The sequence below is a fragment of the Xyrauchen texanus genome, chromosome 22 (assembly GCF_025860055.1).
Source record: "Xyrauchen texanus isolate HMW12.3.18 chromosome 22, RBS_HiC_50CHRs, whole genome shotgun sequence".
Lineage (NCBI taxonomy): Eukaryota > Metazoa > Chordata > Actinopteri > Cypriniformes > Catostomidae > Xyrauchen > Xyrauchen texanus.
This window is the reverse complement of record NC_068297.1, coordinates 21,682,513-21,707,349: the sequence shown is the minus strand read 5'-3', so window position 1 is coordinate 21,707,349 and position 24,837 is coordinate 21,682,513. Positions and strand designations below refer to the sequence as shown.

Genomic DNA, 24,837 nt, shown 5'->3' with positions numbered 1-24,837 from the left:
GCCAACACTGTGGTTTAGCTGGTCTGACTATAAAATTGGGTAGAAGCCAAGTGAGAGTAAAAGCAAAACAACAAAAACTATTTTTATATGATTGTATATGATTAACAACTGACCATCAAGATAAAGGCTATTTTGGACAATCAGCAAGTTAATAAATAAGAAAAACAAAATGCATAGAAAACAGATTTTCTAACATAAACATTTACAGTAGTTTTTCAAAATTGTCACACTAGCCACTATGACTATTCACATGCACAAGGAAAAATAACATGGATTGAACAGGATCCAAATTGGCCACTAATGGAACACTAATCACCCTATGGTGACTTTACACAAAGCAGCTATTTACTGTAAAATAACAATTATAAAAATAGCTACAATCTACATGAATTATTCTTAATAACAACTGATTAAATCCCCTAATAAGTTCCTTTTGACCAAACAAACTTAAATTAAAATGCCTATTTGTACTTGATCATTTGAGGAATTAGTACTTAAAATCTTCATTTATGGATTTGCAAGCTAAAGAAGTTCAAGGAACTCACAATTGTTCATTTACTTTATGTAACTTGCACCTTCAATTTGATATTTTGAATTATAGGCTACACATTAATCAAAATTAAGTAAAGATACAACATTTCTAAATATGTATTTTTTATTTTTACAAAAAGTTATTTTAATATTTATATATAATGGTTGTTGAACCAACAAATAATTTTTTGTGTGATTTTTTTTTTCTTCCAGTTAAAGTTCAAGAGCCCAACGTTCAGCATTTTCTCCAAATGCATGTAATGCAGGTAATTTGGCTAAATACATTTTTGTAACACAAATAATACTGAATCTCAAATCCTTTGTTATTTACATTTTGAATCCAGGACAAAGTCTTTAACAGAAGTCAAAAACATTACTGAGGGGCTTAATTTTAAGTTGTCTAGATAGGTGTTCCACAAAATGCCATTCTAGGCTTAATGCCGGTTCCCATTTCCCACTCCAGTTGACAATCTGCTGGAAAAAGTACCTGGACAAGTGACGTGAAGCATTTAAAGAACTCAATAAGCTGATTACTGGACTAGACCTGGGTTGAGCACATGATCTGTGAATGTTCAAAGTAACAATGTTTGAGCCAGCAAAAGCTTCTCAAGCTCAAATGTCTGTAACATACATTTTGAAGGATGGAAAGGATTGAAGATTAGGAAACAAAGACCCACCCATCCAATCTGGTCGTAATAATACGAGATGGCGAAATCTTATAAAACCTAACCATGATTTTAATAGGAAAATAACTTTTGTGCCATGGAAGAATGAAAACATTTTGGAATTAGTCAAGGAAAGTGTATTACAGGTTATTAGCATACATCAGTCATTTGTATGCCTCTATGGACTCTATGCACGGTCACTTCTGCTTTTTGTCTCAGCCAGCTCAGTTACATCCAGTACACCACCGGAAGCTTTTTCCCTTATTGGTGATATCAGTGAACATGGCGCAGAAGAAGATGATGTTTTACACTCTATGTTTACAGGAGCTTCCCCAGATTACTGTCAACAATGTTAATAGCATTGTGAGGAAGTCACCTAACAGTAAGAAGGAGAAGGGTTTTAAATTATATGTTTCGAGTTACATCAACAACTTTGAGGGTGAGTATACTCATGCTATATCCGACTAGCGAATTAAGTCTCAGTTTCTGACAGTTCATCCCTATGTTTTCATTATTTTATTTATCTATCTAGTTAAAACTTTTAGGTATTCTGTTTTTCTAATTTGACTAATGTGCTTGTTTATGTAATGTATACAATATTTGGACTATGAATGTTTCTAACTATGCGTAACTTCCCAGAGGACACAAAAAAAGATACCTTTAAGCTTAAGTCTGAATGACATGCTCATTACATACAGAAGTTTTTGTGGGTTCCTACATCTGTAAGAAGATAAGCACAGTGAAACTATTAAGTGGAACTCATTATAGTGTATGGGTATGATTCGGTATATTCACATAGATTATTAGCTGTACTAAAAGGGAGCAGAGCTGTATTAAAACCAGAACAATGGTAAATTGATGTGAATGATCAAATGCCTTGAAGAATTATTTAAATAAACTTTCCTAAGGGATCATGTAATATATCAATAAATACATACACATGATTTGAGTTTAAATTATCTTATTAGCTTACTTGAGAAGAGCATTAATGAGAGACAGAACACAAGCAACAATCTGTAGGATACATAGGTTTTCTAGATGATCGTCAGTTATACAGCTTTTCTATAGAAAACGGTCATCATTAAGAAATATTTGACCACTGATTTGACCTACTAGAATCAAGTATTCCAGATTATTCCCTGTAATAATGAAATAATCATGGCCTCTTTGCATTCCTAAGGAGTCAAGCCGGTCCTGTCAGTGGAATAGTGGTCCTGTCTGCAAAACCCAAAGAGAGAAAACTTACTGATGGGGTGAAGGTGTAACACTACACATTCATCTGTGTAGTATTTTACATAAACTCCATCTTTTTTACTATACTCATAATTTATAAATGAGATAGAATGGACTTTCCCAATCCTAGTGTCAAACATTCCAATTTTTATTAGGAGCAATATTTGTCTGGAATTGATTTTCAGGGGCATTTGAGAGCAGTATGAGGGCATGATTTTTTCTAACCATATAAAAACAACAGCATGACCCATACTATTCTATTCCATACCCATACTAAGGAATGAACATACACCGATCAGCCACAATATTAAAACTACATGCCTAATATCATGTAGGTCCTCCTCATGTCACCAAATCCTCTGAAGGTGTCCTGTGTTATCTGGCATCAAGACAGTAGCAGCAGATCCTTTGAGTCCTGTAAGTTGCGAAGTGGGGCCTTCATGGATTGGACTTGTTGGTCCAGCACATCCCGTAGATGCTCAATTGGATTGAGATCTGGGGAAATTGGAGGCCAAGTCAACACCTTGAACTCTTTGTCATGTTCCTCTAACCATTCATGAACAATTTTTGAAGTGTGGCATTGCACATTATCCTGCTGAAAGAGGACAATGCCATCAGGGAATACCATTGCCATGAAGGGGTGTACGTGGTCTGCAACAATATTTAGGTAGGTGGTATGCATCAAGATAACATACACATGAATGCCAGGACCCAAGGTTTTTCAGCAGAACATTGTCCAGAGCATTACACAACCTCTGCCAGGCTGCCATCTTCCCTTAGTGCATCCTGCTGCCATCTCTTCCCCAGGTAAATGATGCACACGCACCTGGCCGCACACATAATCTAAAAGAAAATGTGATCAGACCAGGCCATTTTCTTCCATTGCTCCATGGTCCAGTTCTGACGACCATTGTAGGTGCTTTCGGCGGTGGACAGGGGTCAGCATGGGCACATACGCAGCAGTTTTTCAGCAATTTGTGCTACAGTAGCTCTTGTGTGGGATCGGACCAGACGGGCTAAAACACATCATTGAACCTTGGGGGCCCATGACCCTGTTGCTGGTTCACCGGTTATCCTTCCTTGGACAACTTTTGGTAGGCACTAACCACAATACCCACTGGTTCATTTCCACCACCATTCTTGTCCAGCTGTTTAGCTGAAATTAAAGATTGGCTTTCAGCTAACTTCTTGAAGGTAAATGGCAACAAAACTGAGGCTCTGCTTGTTGGCACTAGATCTGTTTTGTCTAAATCGAACTGTCTTACTTTGTACATTGACAATACTGCAATCTGTCCTTCTTCACAGGTTAAAAGTTTGGGTGTCATCATGGATAGCACACTATCTTTTGAAACTCAAATTAATAATATTACGCGGATTGCATACTTCCACTTGCGTAATATTAACCGTCTCCGTCCCTTTCTTTCAAATAATAATACTGCTGTTCTTATTCACGCACTGGTCACTTCACGTATAGACTACTGTAATGCTCTTTTCACAGGTGTTCCCTCTAAATTGCTACATAAGCTTCAGTTGGTTCAGAATTCTGCAGCTTGTGTACTATCTAGAACACCTTCTACTGAGCACATCTCTCCAGTTCTTCAGCAATTACACTGGCTTCCAGTAAAGTATAGAGTTGAATTCAAGATCCTGTTACTTACTTATAAGGCACTTCATAATCTTGCACCCCAATACCTTACACAACTTCTCCATGTTTACACTCCTTCACGTGCTCTCAGATCTTCATCTTCAATTTCTCTTGTGTTACCAAGTATTCGACTAACTACCATGGGTGCCAGATCCTTTAGTTATGCTGCCCCCCGCCTATGGAATTCTATACCCCTAGATATTCGCAATAGCGACTGCTTGTTGACTTTTAAAACGCGTCTTAAACATATCTTTTTATACAAGCTTTCTTATAACATTTTGTATTGAGTTTTTTAATGCATTTTATCTGTATGCAGCTTGTTTGTTGTGTGTATTGTCCTATGCAGTGACCTGTATATTACTTGTGAGGTGACCTTGGGTGTTATGAAAGGCGCCATTAAATAAAATGCATTATTATTATTATTATTATTAATATACTGGGAACACCCCACAAGAACTGCCGTTTTGGAGATGCTCTGACCTAGTTGTCTAATCCTCACAATTTGAACCTTGTAAAAGTCACTCAGATGCTTATGCTTGCCCATTTTTCTTGCTTCTAACACATGAAATTCAAGAACTGACTGATTACTTTCTGCATAATATATCCCACCCTGTGACAAGTGCCATTGTAATAATACAATCAATGTTATTCACTTCACCTGTCAGTGCTTTTAATGTTGTGGCTGATCAGTGTAGACTATAATGAAATATATCAAAGGTCAGACAACAGATTAAAAGGAATTTACTTTGCTCAGTTTTTGACCCTGCCCAAAGGAGTACCCTTTACAGAGGTGTCACCAGCGAGCTGCATGAACTGTCAATCCTCCAAGTGGCAGATGTGTATAAGGACTTTGCCAGCACTACAGCCCCTTTTTGTCACCACAATTGGGATGTCCAGTGAAGATTCATTGGTGGATTTTGCCTTTGGTTAAACTCAGGTTAGGAGTATGCTGTCATACCAACAGCCTGCAGCAACAACCCACAACATTACTCCCCATCAAGATGCCCCACCGCAGCCACCTCTGCCACTTGTTGGTTACAGCCTTGCACCATTTGTCTGCTTGTTTGTCCATAGTCATCATGGATTACTACACATGAGATCACTAACAGTAACTTTGGAAAGATTTAGTATGTCACCAAAGACCAGAATGCATTGCTGGACTGGCACCCAATCCAAAAGCTGTGGGTAACATCGTCACCTTTCAGGGAGGTATGCCACGTGCAAGGACAGAGCGCTGCTGAACACCTGACTGAAAGAATCTACAAAGGATCTAGACAGACATCAGATATGATGAGAGGCCTTGAAATGGAATCTGCAGCAGTTAAGGAATACTGTCTGTTGCGAGAAGTTAACTTTTACACTTGTGGATTCTTAATTCACCCAGATGCACCTTGGCTTGGGGCCTCTCCTGATTGTATTATTTTTGACCCTACAGAGCACCAGGTTTTTGGCCTAACAGAGATAAAATACCCAAATATAAAAAGTTACGTGGAATCCCCTTACCTTAATTTTCACATTGGCACACCAATGTTTACATTACTGCAGTGTAGGTAACACTGTATCAAAGTTATTTATATTTACATTTTTACATTACTGCAGTGTAGGTAACACTGTATCAAAGTTATTTATATTTATGTTTACATTACTGCAGTGTAGGTAACACTGTATCAAAGTTATTTATATTTATGTTTACATTACTGCAGTGTAGGTAACACTGTTTCAAAGTTATTTATATTTATGTTTACATTACTGCAGTGTAGGTAACACTGTATCAAAGTTATTTATATTTACATTTTTACATTACTGCAGTGTAGGTAACACTGTATCAAAGTTATTTATATTTATGTTTACATTACTGCAGTGTAGGTAACACTGTATCAAAGTTATTTATATTTATGTTTACATTACTGCAGTGTAGGTAACACTGTTTCAAAGTTATTTATATTTATGTTTACATTACTGCAGTGTAGGTAACTCTGTATCAAAGTTATTTATATTTATGTTTACATTACTGCAGTGTAGGTTTACATTACTGCAGTGTAGGTAACACTGTATCAAAGTTATTTATATTTATGTTTACATTACTGCAGTGTAGGTAACACTGTATCAAAGTTATTTATATTTATGTTTACATTACTGCAGTGTAGGTAACACTGTTTCAAAGTTATTTATATTTATGTTTACATTACTGCAGTGTATGTAACACTGTATCAAAGTTATTTATATTTATGTTTACATTACTGCAGTGTAGGTAACACTGTATCAAAGTTATTTATATTTATGTTTACATTACTGCAGTGTAGGTAACACTGTATCAAAGTTATTTATATTTATGTTTACATTACTGCAGTGTAGGTAACACTGTTTCAAAGTTATTTATATTTATGTTTACATTACTGCAGTGTAGGTAACACTGTATCAAAGTTATTTATATTTATGTTTACATTACTGCAGTGTAGGTAACACTGTATCAAAGTTATTTATATTTATGTTTACATTACTGCAGTGTAGGTAACACTGTTTCAAAGTTATTTATATTTATCTTTACATTACTGCAGTGTATGTAACACTGTATCAAAGTTATTTATATTTATGTTTACATTACTGCAGTGTAGGTAACACTGTATCAAAGTTATTTATATTTATGTTTACATTACTGCAGTGTAGGTAACACTGTATCAAAGTTATTTATATTTACATGTTTACATTATTTACATTTGTACAAAGAAAAGAAAACTGATCAATCCCGAACAAGTGTTGTGTGAACTTTCCATCCCGTTCAATGTTGTGTATCCACTTTTTGCGTGTTTCTTCATCCACAGGGAAAGTGTGAAATCTCATAGCATAGAGTTGAGCTTTGAAGCTTCACACTGTTCTTTCTTGAAGTCATTACTATAATGACATAATTTATATGTTTATATTTATAACAATACTTAACTATATAATACTTAAATAGTTGATCGTAATTTGCAGTTCAATTTCTCCGCTGATACACTTTGCTATAGTCAAACGCTATAACGGAAGTAAAGTAGCTGGCTGAGATTTTAGCAGAAATACATAGGATGCGTGCCGTACATAGAGTCCATTGTATTGATTTGAAACTTTGTTTGTTGATTGGTTGGTCTATATAGGGTAAAAAAGTATTTTCATTGAGTTGTACAATATCATAGAAATTAACCATCTCAGTTGTCATGTTCGTCAATCCCTGATTTCATAGGCAATGCTATTTAGTCAATCAAACTGTTTGGCCAAAGAAATTAATAGAAGAAATGTATAGACAAATCTATACATCTTGAACGATCTCCAGTCTTGTGATACTTGGAAAAACTGTCAACCAATAAGTTAATACATGTCAGATAAAAGATTGGGGCAGTGGTGGCTCAGTGGTTGAGGCTCAGGGTTACTGACCAGAAGGTTGGGGGTTCAAGCCCCAGCACCACCAAAATGCCACTGTTGGGCCCTTGAGCAAGGCCCTTAACCCTATCTGCTCCAGGGGTGCTGTATCATGGCTGACCCTGCACTCTGACCCCAGCTTAGCTGGGATATGTGAAAACTAATAAATTTCACTATATATATGCAAAAACCTGTGTGTATAATGTGTGACCAAAATAAAGGTTTCTATTCTATAAAAGCTCTTCATGCAAAATTAATAACATGCTGACTAACTTCTAATGTATAAGGATTACTTTGTCAGCCTGAGTCATATAGTGGGCCAAAGGAAATGATCATTTTAAAAATAAGAATTCAGACTTACGATGCCCATTTAAATTCACAAAAAAGAGGTATGACCCTACAAGAAACATATTGTTGGGCTTCTTATGTGAGTAGGATCTCTTATATATAAGAAATGTCCTATCTGGTCAAAAAATATGAGGAAAAAAATAACATAAAAAGTATTGGTCCTTATAATATTATCATTCCTTTAAAACAGTTTAAATGTTTCTGCTATACTTGGGGTACTGCAAAGTATCGTTTTAAACATATGTGGCTGATATACAGTAACCTAAGCATTTTAAAGTTTCCAATTATAATTTTTACTTTAGGTAAAAAATAACTCTACAAATAACTAAAAATATAATGTCTGTCCTAGGTTATTTTGAGATTATTAGAGCCTAAACTGCCACATAATGTAACCTAATCCTCTACAGAGCAATAATGCAATTACAAACACAACTATAAAAAAAATATTAAAGTAATTGGTCGTGTCAGTCATAATTCAAAACCAATTAGTAGATTTTACAATTCTCCAAACCTCAGCCTTTAATCCTATAATTTGGGATTTCTTAATTTCCAACTAAATCTGCAGAATTCAATAAGTGGTTTAACAGACTCCAGTCCTCTGAGAGAATAACAAAAGAATTTTGTTAGTTTTAGTATAGTGGTGCAAAGGACTGAAGTCTGTTTATGTTGAAGCCAGGTGTTTTTTGTTGTTGATTTTTATGCCAGAATACTGCCTACTACGCATGCGGATGACACACACATTACATTTCTTAAATAGTTGGGTGTGGATGACTGACAACCAAGGGGGAGGTTGTATAAAGCCCAGAAGGGAGCAGCAAGCATGACTTTCTCTAGTATAGGGCAGGGAGAGGAATGTTCTGCCACTGCATTTTGGAAGTCATGGCTTTGTGGGTCATTTCAGGCAAAGGCTAGTCTACAACAGTCTCACTTGTGTTTGATAGTTTAAGGGCCATGGTGTCTGTCTGACTGAATGTGGACAGACTGACTGTGTGTACATGTGTTTGTATAACATTGTTTGATCATTTTCAGGTGACCATCAGGGTACAAATGACAAGCAGTTTGGCTAAGCGCCCGCCAAATGAATGGCAAAGTTCAGAAATGCCTGAAAACTGTCAGATTGGGGATTTTAAAAAGGGTGTCAATCAAGGCCATAAAAGGAACTTTATTTTGAAAGACTGTGCCTTTGTGTTTGACAGGTGAGAAAAGAGCAAATGTTAATATAGTGGAGTCTTGCGCTCTATTGTAGATAGATGCATGTGGATTATTTTTAGGTTTGGCTACAACAAATATGATAACCCAATATAACCCTCACAGTAGGGTCTAATGCTAAGGGTCTGAGACAGTATTTGATAAAGCTGAAGAGCATGAAAGACCAGTGACATGGAAAGATGTGTAATGAAAACAAGAAACAAAAGGACACTGGTGTGAGGGTGAAAACACACACTTTAGAATACTTTAGGTTAATTTTAGCTGACAGTAAATACATTTAGGTTCCAAGATTAAATACATTTATTATACATATATTGTCATAATCCCTGTTGTCTTTTGTTTTTGTGCTTTTATGTTGGAATTCTTTAGTTTCCTGTTTCCTGCGTTAGTCCTTGTAGTTTTATTCATTGATTGATTCTCTCTGATTGTTTCTCATTCCCTGATTGTTTCCCCAGGTGTTCCTTTTTTCCATTGTGTATTTAAGCCCTTGTTTTCCCTGTTTCCTTCGTCAGTTTTGGCATGTTTTGTCTATATGCAAATCTCTCCTGTGTTTTGCGTTCCCTTTTATTCAGTTAGCGTGTTTATTTTTCAATTTAATAAAGCTGTGTGTAGATACTCATTCCTTGCCTGCCTTGTCACATCTATTTGCAACAAAAGGACAATTAGTGATATGATTGATGTAAATTTAAATTTCATAGAATGATGGTTATTAAGTACAAAAACATTTAAATTTAAAGGAATATTTCAGCCAAAAAAAAGGACCCAAAAGTGTCAAAAGTAGTCCATGCCACTTGTGTGTCATTTCCAAGTTTTCCAAAGGCATATTTTGGTGAGACACAAGATACAGTTATTTTACAGTGAACATCTTGACTTCTGCCATGGCCTCCCAATTGATGAGTGCATGAGCGAAGCTTGTTCACAAGACTATTGTTTTTCACGAGATAACTGTTTTTTGCTTTTGCGAGTTTTAAGCTATCTGCGAGCCATTGTTTGATGAAAGATTCATAATTACTCTTCTAAAATTTTTATCAAACTACTGACTTTACTAATTACTTTGTAAAAAAAAAAAAAAAAAAGGAATCGTGTTATTAAATACTTATTTTCATATCTAAAATACTTTTTCCTGCTTAATGAATTCAAAATAATGTCTATTAAATTATGTATACATTTCTTAATTTACTTGATAGGGGTGTAGCCCTTGAGCTATCACAAAATGCATACAGAAATTAACATAATTAATGTTTTAAAAGTATTCAATAATAATACATTAAAAATTATTTTAGAAATGTGCACCCCTCACCGAAAACACCCACATGGCAATACTGGTCATTGTATAAACTGAGTCATGTCGAGCATAATAGAGAATTTAGACAGATTTAACAGTACAGTCAGCAAAATGCTTTTTTTTTTTTTTTTAAATATATCAAAGAGAGAACAAAATAATAAATAATATTTCTGTCAAAAATCATTTTATCATGAGTATTTTGACATTTTAAAAGGCTTTGGAATGATTGGAATCAAAGGCTTTGGAATCAAATGTGAAAGGCATTAAGAAAAATAATCAGCATTTTTAGAGGGCTCAGAATGAACAAAAATGCCACAAATGAACACTGTGGGTCTAGAAACATCACATGTGACCTTACACAACATCTCTAACGCAATAATGGACTGAATGAAAATATGTGTAAAAAAATACCTGATAAGTAAAGTTTCTTATTTGAGATTTTCATGGTACAATGATAAATTCTTTAGGACAACATGACCTGTTAATTCTCCAAACAATGCCCTGTTTAGGCACACCTACTGTATAAGCAAGAGGAATGTGCCAATGAACAGCAGGCTTTAGAACACTTTTTATAAATTACAGCAACAATGGTGTAAGGTGAGACATGTTTAAAAAAACACTTAATACTCATATACATTTCCAACAAGAACATCACTAATGATTAGCACCTGTTGCAGGCTCCATCACCTCTCAAAAATCCTAGAAAGATAAATAGCCAAATGCCAAAATGTATGATAGAAAAACCTACTTTCAGGTTTTTTAAATTTTGTAGCAATATATTGTGGTGGCTGGGGCTAGTTGTCACACATGTAAGTTGTCACAATGGCTATAAGGTTTGGGATCAAATCTCCATTTTAATGGGGCAAGTTGTCATACGTGTTTTAAATGTTACACATATTTGTTAGCCAAAACAATGGTTTGATATTTTGTATATTATCTTTTTACTGTTTTACGAATTGCTTGGTGTTTCATAATTTATTACTGTTTAAATTCAGCTTAAAAGCCTGTAAAAGGTATTTAAAGTGTATAGTGCCAGAAAGTCCCTTTCAAGGCAAGTAAGTCCACTCGGCCGCCATCTTTGGAACGCTCCCAGACAGCTATTTTCAGTGAATACAAGCGGCATTAAAGTACATTTTCTATCTAATCGATTGGAGAAAGACTGAAATCTCCAAAACGGTTGGTCAAGATAACAATCATATAACATATTTCAAATCAGTGGTTAAATCTGACAACAATGGTATTATATATTCCATCCATCCATCCATCGTCAACCACTTATCCTGTGTACAGGGTCGCGGGGGGCTGGAGCCTATCCCAGCTAACATTGGGCGAAAGGCGGGGGACACCCTGGACAGGTCGCCAGTGGTATTATATATTGTGCTTCTTTAATTAAGATAACGCTAAAACAATAAGCAGTTTTTCAGGCTGGTCCTGGTCAGTATAAAAAAGGTGATTGGCTCTATAACTTGTAAAGCCCCGTTCACATTTCAGTGATTTTGTCGACAGGAGACCATTGATTTTTAATGAGAGATGGCGACTTCCGGCAATATGAGTGACAGCAACTGTTGATGACAGGTTGTGGGCGTGTAAAGAGAAGCAGCAAAGTTGAAAATAGCTTAACTTTATGCAAATCTAGATTGATATAGTGCAGCGACAGCCAATGTGATATAATGGAACTGAGTGCAGGAAAAACGGAGGAGTTATAGTTGGCATCGATTTCACTGTTCTATATCATGTTTCTGCACCACTTACATGGATATAAAAAACAATGATGTGCAGAAAACTGTGTCAGAAATTGCCGGCATTCGGATTGAGTTTGATTGATACATTAAAAGATCAATCTTTGTGTTGATATACAGTAATGTATTGAATTTTGCTACATTTTACAACACCATCCAGAATGCAAATTTTTAGCACCATGTAAACTGATATTGTTTCATATTGGATAATGTACCAGAAATTGTTGACATTGTGAGTGAGATTAATTCTAGGGTTTCCACTTTTGAAGTTTTAAAATAAGGGACACTTAAATGTGGCACAATTAGAACTTTCCTGACCCTTGAAAAAATACATCTTTTATATGTAAAAAATATATTTATTTTTATCTTTTCGATAATTTGTCTCCTTTTTCTTAATTATGTATAAAAAAAAAAAATTCTTCCTTCACCTGTACTTTTCTTTATGACTCAGTGATTGTAATCATAAATTGTTTAATCTTATTGTACATTTATATAAAAAAAATCCACAGTTTTAGCACCGTTTGTGGACTTTTCAGACGGTCCTTTACCCCTCATAGGCACATTTTCCACCTTATATCAATGTTACATTATCGATCTGGAATGATTTCACCATGACGTCATCTGACCAGCTTAAATACGGGACAAATCGCGTCCCGTATTGATTAGATATATGACGCATAATTTTATCTTTAAATACAGGATAGTCCCATATTTTACGGGACAGGTGGCAACCTAGTTGTTTCATACATTGATAGATTATTTGTCTTGCTCGTGATAGAATGCATTGAGCACAGCTGTAGAAAACGCCTAGGTTACGTATGTAACCTCCGTTCCCCGATGGAGGGAACGAGATGTTGTGTCAGAGAAGCGACACTAGGGGTCTCTCTTGAGCGCCAATATTCACCTCTGATCTATGAAAAAAGGCTAATGAGAAGTTGGCAGCCAGTATTTGCATGTCCCGCCCCCGGACATACGGGTATTTAGGCGGCGCAAATACAGGAGTTCATTCTGGATTTTTCTGAGGAGCCGGAAATGGTCCGGCCACAACAGTGGCTCGGCTCAGCGACGTGGCGGGGAAGACACAACGTCTCGTTCCCTCCATCGGGGAACGGAGGTTACATACGTAACCTAGACGTTCCCCTTCTGTCGCTCTCTCCACGTTGTGTCAGAGAAGCGACACTAGGGATCCACTTATAAAAGTGCCATGCGCTGTACGTGAACTGCTGATACAGGAGCGAGCAGGAATTCTTACATGCAGGACAACCAACTGTATCAGGCTGCACGTACCCTTCCCCAATGCCCCATTCAAGCCATCAGAATCCTTTTCGTTACCCTGGAAGGGGGAACAAGGTGATGGCCGCCAACCTGGGAATGGGCCAGCCTGGCTGGGCCTCTTTTCTATCTATGTTTCTCGCATAGACCGAGGCAGCTGTAACTGCCTAAGGGAGACACGGGGGTCTGCTCGTCAGGGGACAGTACCGTGGAATTACACACAGGGGGAGTCCGAGCAGGAGGCCTTACCTGTGGAGCACCTATTCCAGTACAGGGTAGCCTTCGGGGACCCGTAGTGGCTTGGGTCGGTGAGTTCCTCCGCTGAACTGCGGACCCAACAGGGCTAGGGAGGAGTCAACCAGCGACCCGAAGATGGGGTCTCCTGGGAACGGAGGCGCACTATTTTACCTTGGCTGAGGGAAAGGGCGCTAGGCGCAAGCGATTCACCCAGTCAGAATGTCAGCGTGTTACCGAGTTCTACGGGCTCGGACCTGAGAAAACACGGGACGATACTGACTCAACACGGAGGTTGTAAAACCTCGAGAAAGTGTTAGGTGTTGCCCACCCTGCTGCTCTGCAGATGTCTGCTAGGGAGGTGCACCTGGTCAGTGCCCCTGGCCACCCCTGGTGGAGTGAGCTCGGACCCGCAAGGGGGGGGGCACGGCCTGGGTGTGATAAGCCAATGAAATGGCGTCGACAACCCAGTGGGCAAGCCTCTGTTTGGAGACAGCGTCTAGTGCTCTGCGTGCGGTCCAGATAGATACGCAAAGCACGTACTGGACACAGCAACGCAAGGGTTGGGTCTGACTCCTCCCGGGGCAGCGCTTGCAGGTTCACTACCTGATCTCTGAAGGGTGTGGTAGGAACCTTGGGCACATAGCCCGGTCGCGGTCTTAGGATCACGTATGTGTCTGCCGGACCGAACTCCAGGCAAGTGTCGCTAACAGAGAACGCTTGCAGGTCCCCGACCCTCTTGATGGAGGCGAGCGCGATCAGCAGGGCGGTCTTGAGAGAGAGGGCCCCGAGTCCAGCTGAATCTAGCGGCTTGAAGGGGGGTCTCTGGAGGCCCGTGAGGACAATCGAGACATCCCAGGAGGGGAATAGGTTAGGCCGGGAGGGAGTTAGCCTCCGGGCACCTTTGGGGAACCTGACAATGAAGTCGTGCTTACCAAGAGACTTGCCGTCTATCGTGTCGTGGTGAGCTGCAACGGCGGCGACATACACCTTGAGGGTGGAGGGAGACAGCCTCCTCTCCAGCCTCTTCTGAAGAAACACGAGCACTGACCTAACCGCGCACTTCTGCAGGTCCTCAGCTGATAGTATCTATGACGGTCGGTGGTAGGCCGGCTAGATCTTCCGCATCCCGTCCAGGGGCCAGACGTGGAGGTTCCAAAGGTCTGGGTGCGGGTGCCAGAGCATGCCCCGTCCCTGAGAAAGAAGGTCATTCCTCAGGGGAATTCACCAGGGAGGGGCTGTCGCGAGGAGCGTGAGGTCCGAGAACCAAGTCCGGGTGGGCCAATAGGGGGCCACCAGAATGACTTGCTCTTCGTCCTCCCTGACCTTGCATAGCACCTGTGCAAGAAGGCTCACTGGGGGAAATGCGCACTTACGCAGCCCCGCAGGCCAGCTGAGTGCCAACGCATCTGCCCCGAGGGGAGCCTCTGTCCGGGCATAGCAGAGCGGGCAGTGGGAGGTTTCTTGGGAGGCAAACAGGTCTACCTGGGCCTTGCCGAACCGGTCCCAGATCAGCTGGACCAACTGGGGGTGGAGCCTCCACTCTCCGCCGGGCAAGCTTCGTCTTGACAGCATGTCCGCTATCACATTGAGGTTGTTGGGGATGTGAGTGGCGCGCAGTGACTTGAGTCGCTGCAGACTCCAAAGGAGGAGATGACGGGCGAGCTGTGACATGTGTAGGGAGCGTACTCCGCCTTGGCGATTTATGTAGGCTACCACTGTGGTGCTGTCTGCCCTGACTAGGACGTGTTTGTCTCAAATTAATGGGAGAAACTTCCTCAGGGCAAAGAAAACAGCCAGCAGCTCTAGGCAGTTGATATGCCAACGCAGCGGGCCCAGTTCCAACGGCTTGCGGCTGATGCCATATGCCCCAGGAGCTGTTTTAGAGGGACCACGGTACCTGGCTTGAGGGAAGCGAGGCATTTCAGCACTGACTGAGCACGCTCGTTGGAGAGACGTGCTGTCATTGAGCCCCAAACGGCTGAGGTTCCTGAGCACCTGGTCTCTGTGTGCGCATAGTAACTCTCGCGAGGTTGCCAGGATGAGCCAGTCGACGAGGTAATTGAGTATGCCTATGCCAGCTTCTTGGAGCGGGACAAGAGCTGCCTCTGCGACTTTCGTGAAGACGCGAGGGGACAGAGACAGGCAGAAGGGGAGGACTTTGTACTGATACGCCTGGCCGTCGAACGTGAACCATAGGAAGGGTCGGTGTCGAGGGCGAATCGAGACGTGAAAGTACGCGTCCTTCAGGTCTACCGCTGCGAACCAATCTAGATGCCGGACGCCAGATAGAATTTGTTTCTGGGTGAGCATTTGGAACGGGAGTTTTCACAGGGTCCGATTGAAAACTCGTAGGTCCAAGATCGGTCGTAAGCCGCCGCCTTTCTTGGGTACAACAAAGTAAGGGCTGTAGAAACCCTTCTTCGTTTCGGTTGGAGGGACAGGCTCTATCGCGTCCTTGATTAGAAGGGAGGCGATTTCTTCGCGCAGGGAATGGGCATGTTCGCCGTGTACTGCGGAAAAATGAATGCCCACGAAGGGGGGCGGAGGCCTGGCAAACTGAATTGCTAACCAATCCAACATCATGCAGAGCGTCAGAGGATTAAACAGGAACTTGGTGTGTAACTCGCAGCAGACTGCATGCACGACCATCTGCTCCGAAGAAATTTTCTGAATGAGCTCTTGTATTTGCGCCGCCTAAATACCCGTATGTCCGGGGGCGGGACATGCAAATACTGGCTGCCAACTTCTCACTGGCCTTTTTTCATAGATCAGAGGTGAATATTGGCGCTCAAGAGAGACCCCTAGTGTCGCTTCTCTGACACAACGTGGAGAGAGTGACAGAAGGGGAACACTCTCCCCTGCAGAATGTTCATCATTAGAGGCAAACCAAATGATTCCTTATCAAATAAGAATAATACATTTGTTTTATGGCAATCTAGCTCATCTGCGTGATCAGATTTTTTAAAGCTATGGCCAGTTGTGCAGCTGACCAATAACGTTAGAGCGACAGCAGTTGGAACGCCCACTGGCGACACAGAGTAAGGTGACTAGCGACATCTACAACAAAATCGTTACGGGTCTTAAGACGGGACTTCCTGTTTTACATCTGCCATATTGGCAGTTCGAACACTTACAAAAAATCGTAACTAGCTGCAAAATTGCAGACATTTTGCCACATTTTGCCAGTTGCTATTTTCACATGCAAATGAAGTTTTGATTCGCCACAAATGGTAGCCAGAAGTTTGGAGCTCATTGCTGGTAGTGGTGAACCTATGGAAAACCTTTGGCAACAATGGACAATTTGCCGCAAGTTTGCCACAAAGCTCATTTGCCTGTGAAAATTATCAGTAGCAAATTTGCCATGAACTCTTGGTTTTCGTAAGGGAATTTCTCAGATTAAATTTAATGCAAGTACTCTGTCTCGGGCTAAATAGTGTCTGCAAGTGTTCAGTAAGCTTCATCTTTTTCCTGGGTAATAACAGTGGAAATGTTCACAAACGTTTTTGTAGCCTTCCAGATAAGGCATAGCCTACTGATGATACAGAAATGTACTTTAAAAATGTAATGAAAAATATTCATTAGAGTAAATATAAAAATATAGTCTGACAACCAGTATTTCCCCTAAACCTTATTTTATAGATAAACTCTTCTGGTTTAATTTCATACTGATTGTACTAATTATACAATTATAAGACATATTATAGGCTACTGTCTTTTTAATGACATTTTTCAACATACAATAAATTACAAATATGACCGCTTAAAACAGCAGACGCGTCGATCTGTTCTGGTTTCGCGCGCATTACACGACTGAATTCACCAGAACGCGCTCCGATGTACGTGAGTGCGCACCAGTGGTCCTAATCGTTTTGACAGACGAGACGTCATTTTTTGTTGTTTGTCTCATTATTGCCTGAATAAAATAACTTTGATTTCTGTACAGCTTTAAATAAACGAGTGTGACATATTCTACTTTATCCACAGCATTCATTGACAATACTGATAATTTAATATTTTTATAATTTGGTTTAATTACTCTATGGGTGCTTTAAAACACAAGTAAACCGGGTTGGCAGGTGTATCGGAAGTCTACACTTTTAACGTAGGCTACCCAATCTTACCTGCGCCAGGTGAGAGTGCTTTAAACTCAGCTTGAAACTTTGAGAAGTGCCCGAACGTGGTGAAAACAGTCTGTTTTTTTTTTTTTAATGAAAGTAGAAAAGTTTCTTTTTGCCCCCATGTTCCCTTCCCTATTGGTAACACAACCTGTGAGTCATTTCGTTTACATGTGGTGGACTGAAACATTAAGGCGCACAGTAAACTAAGCGTTTGTTTTCTACTTTAAGTTTAAATTGCATTCCTACAATGAGATCATGTGTTTTAAGGCAAACCCAGAAAAGCATTTGGTTTAGTATTTTGTAAATTGTTTCAAAGCAAATTTAAGCATGAGATAACAGCACATTCGTTTAACATTTATCATCTTTCATATGGGTTTCTGTTAGGGCGTCATACTGAGAGAGTCTTAACGTATAAAAATAAACAGTAAAAGCTTTGTATATAGCCTACAGTATACAAACATTTATTATGGTAACTAAATTTTGTAACTATAAGTTTTTATGTAAAAAGCATAATAAATTAAGCGATCTCTATCAAAGAAGAGTGTAAGAAGCTTAAATATGGATGTTATTTAAGTTTCTTCACTAGATGACAGTGATGGTTAAAGGAATAGTTCACCCAAAAATGAAAATTCTCTCATCATTTGCCACCCCAGATGTGAACAACTGCTAAAAGGAAACTTTCTTCAGCTAAAAATAAACAAGATTGTTAAATATCTCAGCTCTGTAGGTCCATAAGTGAATGGTGGCCAGAACTTTGAAGCACCATAAAGGCAGCAAAAAAGTCATCCATAGAACTCCAGTGGTTAAATCCATATCTTCAGATGCTATATGAAAGGTGTGGGTGAGAAACAGATACATATTCAAGTCCTTTTTTACTATATATTTCCACTTTCACTCCCACATTTTTCTTTTGTTTTTGGCGATTCACATTGCCACCTACCATCCTGCAGGGAGGAGAATTTATAGTATGGATTACTTTTATGCTTTATGTGCTTGTTTTTTCACTTCAAAGTTCGGGACATCATCCACTTGCATAGTATCGACCTACAGAGAGCTATTTTTCTAAAAATCTTTGTTGTGTTCAGCAGAAGAAAGAAAGTCATATACATCTGGTATGGCAGTAAATGGAGTAAATGATGGGAGAATTATATTTTTTGGTGAACTATTCCTTTAAAACTAAGTAATCACAGATTAATTTTAATTGCAACAAACTACTACTGTTACTAGTATATTGTGGTGTAAATTTGGCCTATATGGTTGCCATGCTACATTTATGTAGAGCTGTGTAAGGAATATTTTCATATTGGGGGATTTGAAGTTGTACACCATAAAGTGTATTTATGGCCAGTATATTTTTTTTGGTTTTATGAAACAGTATTTACAGTTAGGTGACTGAGAGAAGATGATGTTAATACCGGCTGTTGGATGACGTGCATTATTCTTTAAGCTTCACGGCAACCACACACATAATAATAGACTGTCTGCGGTCTTAATCGACAAAAGCAATTAATTTAGCCCCTGTGGGTAAAGTAGATATAATATCTCCACCTTACCTTGAAGCAGACACTGTTTTTGCAACTTGTCATGATCTGGAGCATTCCTTCTACATTCCAGTAGCTTTGTTAATGTACAAGATGAAAATGAGAGAGATTGATTGATTGTTTGTCAAATTTGTTTTGCTTATGTCTTAGAAAATATCAGGTGTCCACCATACTTTGTTTAACATTGACTATATTTAAGGAATAAATCTCAGAATCTCACCATTTTCATCTTACTTGACCCCTTACATCTTTGACCAATTGAGTCATACTAAATAATGATTCTCAGTCCTTGATGATGAAGTTGTTTTTCTGAACCGTTAATGCTGCCCCCTCTGTAAGTGTCAGTGGCCAAGCAGAATTCACCCTTTCAAATTAATCCTGTGTCAAAATTTAAATGAACTCTCATCAGAGCAGATGTTTGTGCTTTCTCTATGGATCAATGCTGCATCCTTAATTTTTCATTATCTCCCGAACTAGAAATTAAGATATAATTGCTCTGTCCCACGTATTTGCATTTTACATGCTTTATTCTGAAATGTTAATCACTTATTGACTAATTACAGTTAATGTTTCCTGTAGGTCTGCGTAAGCAGCAATTATTTGTACAGTAGTAATCACAAAAATTGTATTCTCATTGTTATGCTTGATATGACAGCTGCATTTATTAGTCCACCCCCTCTGTATGACAGCAAAAGTCTTTCAGACCTGAGGAAATAGGAGTGGGAAACTATATCAGCCATTACCTGAGGGCAGTTATAAACCTTAGTGAGTTTACCAAGAAAACGTTTGTTACTAGCTACTTTTCCATGTCAGATCTGGGGACATATTTCTTATAGCCGTGTTTTATGAGTGTATTAAATACGCATTATTCTCTACACCTCTGAGAAAATAATGAACACATGAATGAGAGAGAATCCTTAATATTCCCATCAAGATGCTCTCTAGTCACAAAGTTCAGATGTCAATTCAATCAATTCAATCATTCAACAAAGTCTTAAAGGAATAGTTCACCTAAAAATGAAAATGCTCTCATTATTCACTTACGCTGATGCCATCCCAGATGTGTATGACTCTTTCTTCAGCAGAACATAAATTAAGATTTTTCGAAGAATATCTCCGCTCTGAATGTCCTTAAAATGTAAGTAAACGGGTGCCATCAGGCTGCTGGCTATTTGACGGTCCAAAAGGCGTATTTAGGCAACATAAATGTAATCCAAAGGAGTCTAGTCGATCAGTTAATGATGTCTGAAGCAAATCAATTATTAAAAACTTTATTAGCTTAAACAAAAATCACTTCCTGCCAGCAATCAACGCATCAGTGACATAAGCGCTATGGCACTTTCACGAGAGAAGTCGGAAGCACACGCTTTGTATACAACAGAGGAATGAACGTCACACGAGAGTTGGTTCATTACAAACAGCATCCCAGCGCTGGCCGGAAGCAATGATTTAAAGTTCAAAATGTTTTCATTATCAATTTGTTTCTTCCACCAACCTTTTGATTTGCTTCGGAAGACATTCATTGATCGACTGGAGTCATATGGATTACTTTTATGCTGCCTACATATGCCTTTTGCACCCGTTTTCTTGCATTATAGGGACTTACAGAGCTTCAACATTTTCCTAATCTTAATTTGTGTTCTGCTGAAGAAAGACTGTCATACACATCTGTGTTGGCATCAGGGTAAATTAATAATGAGAGAATTTCCAGAAACCGTAGAAACTACAGTAAGAAACATAAAACTGTCGTTAATGATGTTATGCAGGGGGTGGAGTAATATTTTCCAGGAAAATTTAATTGTAATAGCTCATTTACATGAACACCAGAAAGACGTTTAATGCAAGAAAGCTGCTGAAGACAGGAAATCGGCCTGCACAGTGTAATGAGACTTAATTGCGCTACAGTAGATTTGATTCCCTCTACATCAGACTTCGGGGTTCATCAGCCTCAGTGAAGTCAAATGATGTCCACAAAGCAAACTAACAAGGAAATATGCTTCTAACCACATCTGTAGTCCCAAACACAACTTTTAGATGCTGTTTGCGATCGTTCATTCAAACTATGGTTTTAGGAAACAACAAATTGTTGAACTATGTTGTAACGATGGAATTTATGACCATAGTTGACTATCAATACTTTTGGGAAATGCACCCCAGGACAGCCTGGAAGCTGGGAGTGGTGGTGGATGACCAGCTTAACTTCACTGTCAACATCTCATCAACTGCCCGGTCTTTCAATTCGCGCTTTGCAACATCAGGAAATTAAGACCATTTCTGTCTATTTCTGTTGTAATTTCAAGACTGGACTACTGTTATTCTCTGTTCAGTGATTTCCCAGCTTGCATGATTAAGCCACTGCAGATAGTCCAGAACGTTGCAGTACATCTGGTCTTCAATCAGTCAAAGAGGGCTCACGTCACCCCACTCTTAATTTCCATTTCCATCCCATCAAATTTAATGCTTTGACTCTGATGGCCTTCAGGACAGCTATTGGAACAGCACCCTCTTACTTAAGGCCCAGGTTACTTCATTTTTGCACGTTCCTCATTGGCTCGCGCTTGGTCAACTGCATTGCCTTTGAGTATACTATTCTGACCGTGAGCAAATATGATTCATGCCCATTATAACTTCTTTGTGATACTCATTTTAGGACAGTCAATAGCAGGCGCACGCATCAGCGACGAGCACAACCGAGGACCGCGTGTCAAGAAAATCTAGGTGTTGCGTGGTCAAGCCACGTGGCTTTGCTGATGATGCAATTTGAGTCACAAATACTGTGCACGGAGCGTTCTGCATTCTGTGTTTTTCTCAATACCCCTGCTATCATAAGGGCTTTTAAGTGAACAATGCTTAATAGCATTGCAATGTGAATTTTTTGCTGATAATGATTCTGTATGCTTTGTTAGATGAGATCACTAATCTACATGTCCAACACAGGGAAAAGTGGTTTGTTTTTATTTTGTCCTAGCACACCAGATCCCATTGAAAACCATTATGAGTGCTCAGTGCATACTGATCCAATTTAAAACCACGTCATGAGATCAGGTTATACTGTGATGACTCAGGCAGACATTCTTTTTTGAGATACTTTGGCAGAATATGTGTTAGATGAGATGCCATTTGACATAAGTTGCTTACGTATACCTCTTTGGGTTCTCCCAGTTTGAATGTTTTATTTACGTTAACAGCAGTAGACAGAACAATGTTTCAAGTACCATCAAATTCTATACGACAAATAGGAGCAGAATTTACGACATACAGATGTTTCATTCAAAAATTCAAGGGGAGTGAAAGAGTCATAGGTGCGTTGCCAGCCACAGCCTAACATTTAGTGCTACAATGTTTATCTGTGAATGAGTGATCATTATTACTTTGTAAGAAATGACCAAGCTGTTTGATGCAATGTACAGTGCTAGGCTTTTCAGACAAAGTTTAATATTCCAGTTCAGATTCAAATGCATTTTAAGAGACATGTAGGGGGTGTTCTTTTCTAATTCTGTTATTAATAGAGCAGTGCTTGCTTGTTCCTTAAAAATAAATAATGGTCATGTAGGCATTTTAAATTGTACTGTATTTTCAGTGTTTTGAGATGAGCAAAAAAATATGACCTGGGTCCAACTTCTGTTCTTTGGAAATGTTGAAAAGGAACAGTGAATTGAGTTCTTTGTTAGTCATCTGTTTGTTCATGTGATGTCCTTAACTTGGGATACATTTCATGACCTTGGAAAACAGGTTTAAAAATGTACATGAATAATGCTTCAAATCATCCACAAGAATGCTACATTACAACAGCCTTTGTCATACTGCTGCTTTCTCCGTACTTACAGTAGCTGAAGCGATGATTACTTAGTCACTTTAAACAGTTAAATTCTGTCTCCTCATGAATGTGTTGAACAGTGAAAGGAGTCCAGATCCAGGTTTGAGCAAGACAGAATAGCCTCACTGGCAGCAATCTTAGTATTACTAGGCTATTTAGTTATTGAAGCAGGTGTCTCCCAGGTGCACAGGAGAACTGTTCTGTTGATATGTCTGGTTTTGCAAGAATTCTTCAACTGGAAAGACTTCATTGACAGTGACAATTTGCAAGCACCTCCCTTGATAAACCACAGAAAGGGAGCTACCTGCCAAAAGCACATCTCAGCTGCACCAGTAGGGTGTTTGATCTACCCATTTTATTGAATGATTCATCCTTTAAAATTCTGTCCATAAAGAATAATTGTTAATGTAAGTTGCATAATAAGGGGGTTGTGGTAATATTTTGAAAAGAATACAGATAAGTATACATTTTGTTTGGCTGAAACATTTTCAGAAGGAATTTAAGTAATTTTCCAAACAGAATTGGATTTCCATTAATATGACAAACAACAAAACTCATGCCATTATTTTAGCCAACTGTGTAATTTCTGCGGTCATCAAATGGAATTGCAAAAATGTCAGTTTTCAGACAGATTTCCCAAACATCCCCCATATTAAGGTATAGGATAGAATAATTTGAATTTGATATACACATACATACCACAGTTAGTTCCGGTCCTCGAATCTGATTGGACAAGAGACGTTCCATGAGCACTGATGGTGTGACCACATCAGCACTCAGACGCTTAACTGTGTGTATCACTCCGCTTGTGTTTGTGCAGTTCTAAACTAAAGTGTAAGCGTAGTGCATATGTGTTAGGAGTTACTGTCTTTATTTTTGAAATTGCATATGTTAGCCAGCAGGTGGTGGCAAAAGATAATTTTTGTGTGTAATATGAGCCAGTTGGTGACATAAAGTGAATCCGTCATTGTTAACATAGAACAGCACTCTGTGAGATTACACATTGGATAGATACTGTTTAAAATGGCAGAGGACATCGCTGTTTCTATAGTGAATGACATTTGCTCACCGGCTACCCCGAAATAGAGAGGAATACCCCACTTGGATGTCTATATTCCACTGAGTAAGCTGACAGAATCTCTGATTGGTTGTGGCAACAGGCACACGCTCCATCTCTCTCTCTCTAATTACCTACGGCACTCGGCATATATTATATAACATATAATATATGTTAGAAAATTAACACAATGAATTATGCTTCCTGACCTGTAAATACAGTAAGTTCCATAATTAAGTACATATTTTCCTACAATCGGAGCAATTCAAGCTTGAAGTACTTTTTTTTTTTTTTTTTACGAACCTGCAGTCAGCATGGGGCAGTCAGCGCAGCAACTGTACAGGTAATGTGGAACCCTTGCAATGCACCCAGTGAGAACAGGACAGAATAATACATGTAATTGCAAAATGGACTGCTTTGGACTATAGGCCAGAGATTGGCTCATGTTTGATGATGTGGGAATAAATAAACAATATATTGACTTATATAGCCACGTTGTGTGTGTCTAATCAATGCTTTAGTCGTATGCCACAATAATGCAATGTATTTCAATAAAAATATCTGAATTATTAAATTGTGTAGCTTATTATAATTATTTAATTATATAAATATATATAAAATGTTGATTACTGCATATTCATAGGGAATTTTGGTGTTCTTCAAGCAGTGCCATAGCATATGGATGGGTTGTGTTGGATGCTATGTGAATGAAACTTAGTAACAGCAGGAGATGGCAAATGTGACTCA

General features: G+C 39.0%; 1 pseudogene; it reads left to right on the top strand.

Moving 5' to 3' along the window:
* Positions 1-1,478: 1,478 nt before the first annotated feature.
* The window catches only part of LOC127662677 (SH3 domain-containing YSC84-like protein 1), a 56,153-nt pseudogene continuing 32,794 nt past the window's right edge, over positions 1,479-24,837 (top strand).